Source organism: Pithys albifrons, chromosome 2, assembly GCF_047495875.1.
Source record: "Pithys albifrons albifrons isolate INPA30051 chromosome 2, PitAlb_v1, whole genome shotgun sequence".
Classification (NCBI taxonomy): Eukaryota; Metazoa; Chordata; class Aves; order Passeriformes; family Thamnophilidae; genus Pithys; species Pithys albifrons.
The window spans coordinates 98,590,420-98,596,505 of NC_092459.1; positions in this window are offsets into that span (position 1 = coordinate 98,590,420).

Genomic DNA, 6,086 nt, shown 5'->3' on the forward strand with positions numbered 1-6,086 from the left:
GCGTAAATGTACGGCCCGGCGGGGGCGGGGCCCGCGGCGACGGGCGGCCACACTGCCCAATCAGCGCGCAGAGGCGGGGCACAGGGCGGGGCGGTGATGTCATCGACAGCCAATGCGCAGGGCGCGGCGCCGGCGCGCGCCCCTCGGCGGTCGCGGCTCGCGCGGGTGGGCGGGGGCGGGCGCAGCAGCGCCCCCTGCAGAGCGGGGAAGCCCCGACACGCACCCGCCGGGAGCGCGCATCGGTCCTTACCGGGGACAGCTTTGCACAAAGCCGTGCTGAGGCAGAGCTGTGTACACGTCCCACGGTAAAGGGGCCAGGAGAGCATCACCCCCGCTTCTGGGGCAGGGGATCGTGCTGCCTGTCCCACTTCAGCCCCGCAGCAAGTGGCTCGGTAGTGTACGAGCGGCGCCAAACCAAGGAGGATGCTTTTAAGTTCTTTTCCAAGCAGTCCTCCCGTAACAAAAACAAGCATGCGTGAGATACTTAGTGTGGAAAAACAGTAAGTTCCCCACATGGCAGTGGTGAATCATAGGGAGGGCAGGAGATGTGCCCCGCACGCTGCTCAGAGATAGCCAGGCCTAGAGGTCCCCACCTGCCTGACCCCCCAGGTTAAAGGTGGATCCAGTTGCTCCATGTTACGGAAATTCAGACCAAATGCAACTTCTGACACTGGACAGTAAGGGTCACGAGTGCTCAGATTAGACTGGACTCTCCCTATGGAAAAAGAAAAGCAACAGGGGCTTGAGGACAAGATTTTAGGAGTCTGTTACAAGGACAAGCAGAAATCCCTTTCATCCTTTCAGTCAGATGTTGACATGGGTGAAATAATGAGCTCTCACCCTTGCTACACACACACTACAAGGCAAAAGGTGAGAATTGATTTTCAAGCCATATGGATCAGCTCAGCACTAGGAAGGTACTGGCAACAGCGGAAAATTTTTGCACCCCTTCCTCGCCCTCTGTGCAATCTAATTTTACATTTCCTGGTTCAGCAACCACATCTCATCATTTATCAGTCCACATATACCAAGCCACCAAGTAAGAGACAGGGAAAGTGGCATCTCCAACACAATGCACCCCACCATATCCTCCCTGACCACGGGAGCGCCAGAGAGTTTCACCTACAACTGGGAATGCAAATCCTTTGAGCTAGAGGAGGAAAGGTGAAGTTAGGGCTGATAAGAAGTTGTCAGCATGATAACATTGAATCCAAATTAGCCCCTAGAGGTTTTGGTTCTGGAATGTATGCAGATAATTGATTTTTCAACTGGGACTTTCAAAAGCTGTAAGTACCAATCCAAATGTATCTATTAAAAATAGTTTAAAATGAAGTAGTATCATCATTCAGCAACTCAGAGTAAAAACACATGGTGAAAACAGGTAGCAAGATTTCAGATGCACTGAATACCTGATTTTCTGATTAATGGTTATAAGGCAAACAGCAAGTCAAATCCTTTTCCACACAGCCATTCCTTAAACAATCAGCTGCTTTCCCCTAAATGTTCCTCTTTGGGACAGTGACTCATTGAGCAAAAATTCAAGCTTTTGGTTTCCAGTGCTGTGATGCCACACCAGTGCACCAATTCTCCAGCTTGCGGGGACGGAAAGGAGAGCTGGGAAAAGGCTCTCACATGCAACAGCTTCACCTGCAGCAATCTGCTCCCATTGAGAGCAAATGTGTACAAAGACTTTGAGCAATTAAGTCACAGAATGGACTAATCTCCAGGTACAGCAAAGACTGCAGTTGGAAGGTGTTACCTTCTGAAAGCTTATAAAATGTACGTCACCATGCTACGCAGCTTAAAGGCAAACCAGGCTTCTAACAGCAGTGTGCAACTGCTGCATTAACAATTGCCCTGCCCAACAAGAGACCAAACAGATCAATTGACAAATGCATTGGTCTCCGACTCCACAAACACTGTTCAGTTCCCCAGAGGTGCCACTGTGAGACATCACTGTAGCGTTTCCTTGCTCTCTACTCCTCTTTGTCCGTGGCTTGCTGATGTTGACACTGGGCTCACTACAGGGGAGGGTTAGCTCATGCCTCACTCAAAAAGTCCCTTTCAGGCCACACTCAAGCTTGGGAAGGAGCTCTCCATGGGTTTGTGTTCAAAACACCACCTGAAATGGTCTTTCCAACCAAGGGAACTGGAAATCATGTTTCTGTGTTAGCACATCTTCCAAAGCTAGGCATCTCCTAAGACAAATATTTGCTAGAAAACACTTGGAATCACTGATTTAGCAACCTTTTACTTTCAGAACAAACTTCTCAGTACTAACAATCTGCACCAAGAAAATGTTTTGTGAGTTGTTTATGGAGCAGCTCACCTCTCAGAAGAGCTGTGCAGAGCTTACTTGCAGCGAGGAATGCTCCCTTCTGAAGGATACTCAGCCTTTGCCAAGTTTTTTAAATGCAGAATCCTAATGTAATTTTGCATCATATTTTACTTAACTTTTTATTTTTCTATGAATGTCTACTCTACATTGCTATTCCTCCCCAGTTTCAGAAGATTTCCTACAGAACTTTTACTGACTTCATGCTTAATACAATTTATTAGCCTACGACATAAGATTCTAGGACTTCACTGTCACTGTCCAAGCTCGCTCGGCCGTGGCAGATGAACCTCAGGACTTAAACAGTGGGGCCAGTTCTGCACACACTGAGCCTCACCTAAAATCCACTGCGCAGGCTGGAAGGGCACACCCACGTGGGGACGGCCCTTCCCAAATCTTCGCTCGCGAAGCCGAGCCCCACACACACACACACAGACACACAGACACACACACACATACACACAAGACTGGCCTTTTTCCTGCTCTCGGAAACCCACAACCCACTGTGGTTTTTTTTTTTTCTGGGCATATTCACTGAAGGTTTTCTAAAGGCTTTTGCTTTCTAAAATTCAACATTCAGAACAGACAAGACTTATCTATTTCCTAAAAACTAAACTATTTTCTGAAAAGCACACAAGAATTCTTACTATGAAAGCTGGCAGATCTTAGTTAAACTTTCAGTTCCAGCAGTAGCAGCACATGAAATTTTGACATTCATTTTCCTCAAATGCTTTTGCCACTGCGGTGCACTTGCTCAGATATTTGAAGAAAATCACAAGCAGACAAAGAGAAATCATCTCAGAATTGAAACAAATCCTCACAAACTCTCACAGTATACTAATTGCATAAAATCCAATCAAACCCGTTCAACCTCATAAAAAGGGTAAAGATTGCTGAGAACACATGCTGAATATTTAACAGATGTGAAAAAGAAGCCATCAAAATTCTCACCAGTAACACATCCTTTAAGTACTCTCAAACTAAACAGTTCCTTATTATTAAAAGATTTCTTCCACATCAACCATTCTTCTACCCTACAATCAGGGACCTTTTCTCTTGTTTAGGATTAAAAGAAATACGTAATTACTTTTGCCAACACAGCCATGTACAGAACTTGCCCTGCACCTAAGCAGAGAAGGTGGTCTGCTCTTCTATCCCAAACTGAACATTCAATTCTCTGACGTCAAGAGTGAAGAAAAGATTTAACCTCTTGTGCAAGAGGGTTCTTCCCTCCACCATAAGCACCCCATGCTCTGCAGTCTATATGGCCACAGAACTGGGCACTCCAGTGTTCACTGCTCTCAGTGCTGCCCTCTCTGTGGTAGCATTATTTCGATTTTGGAAGCACAGTAACAACCAAAGTCAGGTGTTCACAGGTAATAGGCTGCATTAAGACAACAAAGGACATACACCTGTTCCTTCTCAGATTAGAATTCAAATAAAGATGAGCTGGTTTAAAGGTAAACCAGTGGGAGTAAGGAACCCAACTCAAGAGAGATTAGAAATCAGTTACAATTTACTAAAAAGATTACAATAAATACAGTGATACAGAGGAAAAACTGGTCTTAACCCACAAAAAAGAGATGTATAACCTTGCTGGTTTAAAGGTAAACTAGCAGGAGAAACAAACCCAACACAAAAGAGATTATAAGTCAGAGTTACAATTTAATAAGAATATTACAATAAATGCAATGGCACAAAGAGAAATTGGTTTTAACCCACAAAACCCAGAAGTATAACCCAGCACTCTGGGGCATGAACACAATGGGATGTGTTAGCCCCTTTGTTGAGACCCATGTGGTTCCTCCAAGTTCAAAGTAAAAGGAGTTGAAAAACCTGTTGGTGCAGATGATGGTTGCCATCTGGTCAAGAGCAGTGGTCTCCTCTTGTCAAGGTTCTGGTCCTCCTCTGGATCTGCCAAGTGGTTCACCAAGTCTCAAAAACCCCTGAGATTATATACCCTCAGGCCCAGGTGGGAATGCCCAACACCTCCCCCAGGGTGGGGAATTACACAATGGGTGATCTCACTCTGTGAGTCATAGGGTATTTTTGGAATCATTGATGGCCCATTAGCAGACATGACCCCTCAGGCTGGGTGTTAGAGGTGCTAACAACTTCCTGGAAGGAAGTTATCACAGCTCTTATCTCACAGGCTTCTTTAACACCTAGCTTACATCCTGTGAGGTCGGGTGTGCCCTGGGCAGTTGCTGCAAATTGTTAATAATTCGGGAGAAATGGCATACAGGGTTTAGAATACACAGCTTTGGCCACACCCACACAGTGATAAACTGGTCCCAGCTTGCTGAACTAGGACAATAACCCATCACCCTGGGACACAAATAGAATGGTGTTCATCAGTCCCTGTGCTGAGCGCCACATGGTCCCCCTGAGTGTAAGGTAAAAGGAAAGGAAACATGTTGGTGAGGATGATGGTCGCAGTCTTGTCAAGAATGGCAGTCCCAGTCCTGCTGAGGTTCTGGTCGTCTTCTGGATCTGACAAATGGTACCAGAAGTCTCAAAATCTGAAGATTAGATAGGCTTAGGTTCAGGTGGGAATGCCAAGTCCCTCCCCAGAATGAGCAGTTTCACAATGGGTAACTTAACTCTGTGAGAATTGGCATGTTTTGGAATCTTTGATGATCTAAGTCATTGCAGCTTCCTATTATGCCAGTCCCTAATGGACCCTCAGGAGACATGACCCCTCAGTCTGGGTGTTAAGGTCCTAACACCTTCCCAGAGGGGAGTTATCACAACTGAGTCACTGGTGTGAAGACAGAAACATTCCCATGCCTCACAGGGTTCTTTAACACCCAGCTTGTAGCCTGAGCGGTCAGTGTGTGCCCTGGGCAGCTGCTGCAAACAATCCATTATTAACAGTTCATCAGAAATGATGCAGAGGCTGTAGAATACACAGTTTTGGTTAAACCGGCATACTGATAAACTAGTCTCAGCCCCTGTAACTAGGACAAGAAAGTTCCATATTTTACCAGCAGAAATGGGAAGCAAGATTGAGTGACTTGTCTAAAGATACACAACAGTCTACACTGTTGAGCAGAAAACTGGGAAACTTGGGGAAAATAAAAGTGCTAACCAGCGTAGTATTTAAACTACAAACCAGTATTTTGCACTTCAGCAGGTATCTCAGGAACTGGCTAAAAGCACATTTCCTGGGGGCCAGGCTGAAGTTCTATGTGTTCACTACTGAAGTTTGCCCTTTTGTTTTTTTTAAGCATTCTTTGATTTTTTTATAGGTTTTAATGCACCACATTGTGCCTTTGTTTATCCTCATTAGGAATGCCAGTTCACTACACAGGATAAACTGAAAAAATGAATGGATTTAGTTTCTGTTAGCCTTTTGCTAGAAAAGAATACCCCTTTTTCTTTTTAATTTTTTTTCCTGAAGTCTGTCTTCAAGGTACCTTCCTCAGTAAAACATAAACTTCCCTCTTAACTAATCCTTCAGTACAAGAGGAAACATAACCTGTTTTAGAAAAACAGTTAATCTTCTAAGTAAGGAGGTAGATTTAAAACCATGCACAAAATGAATTTATAAAGAAAATGAGATCCAGTAGTAAACATAAAGATGTATCCTTGTACTTCTGCTTGCTTTTTATGGCTTTTCCCCAGTGGGGAAGCTGTTACAAAATGATCTAAGTGAGAAATTAAAACACAACAGCTATTTGGCACTGTAATTCCACGTGGATGATTTTGCTGCACAGTAACCAGCCTGCACTAGTTTGGTAAGACACAG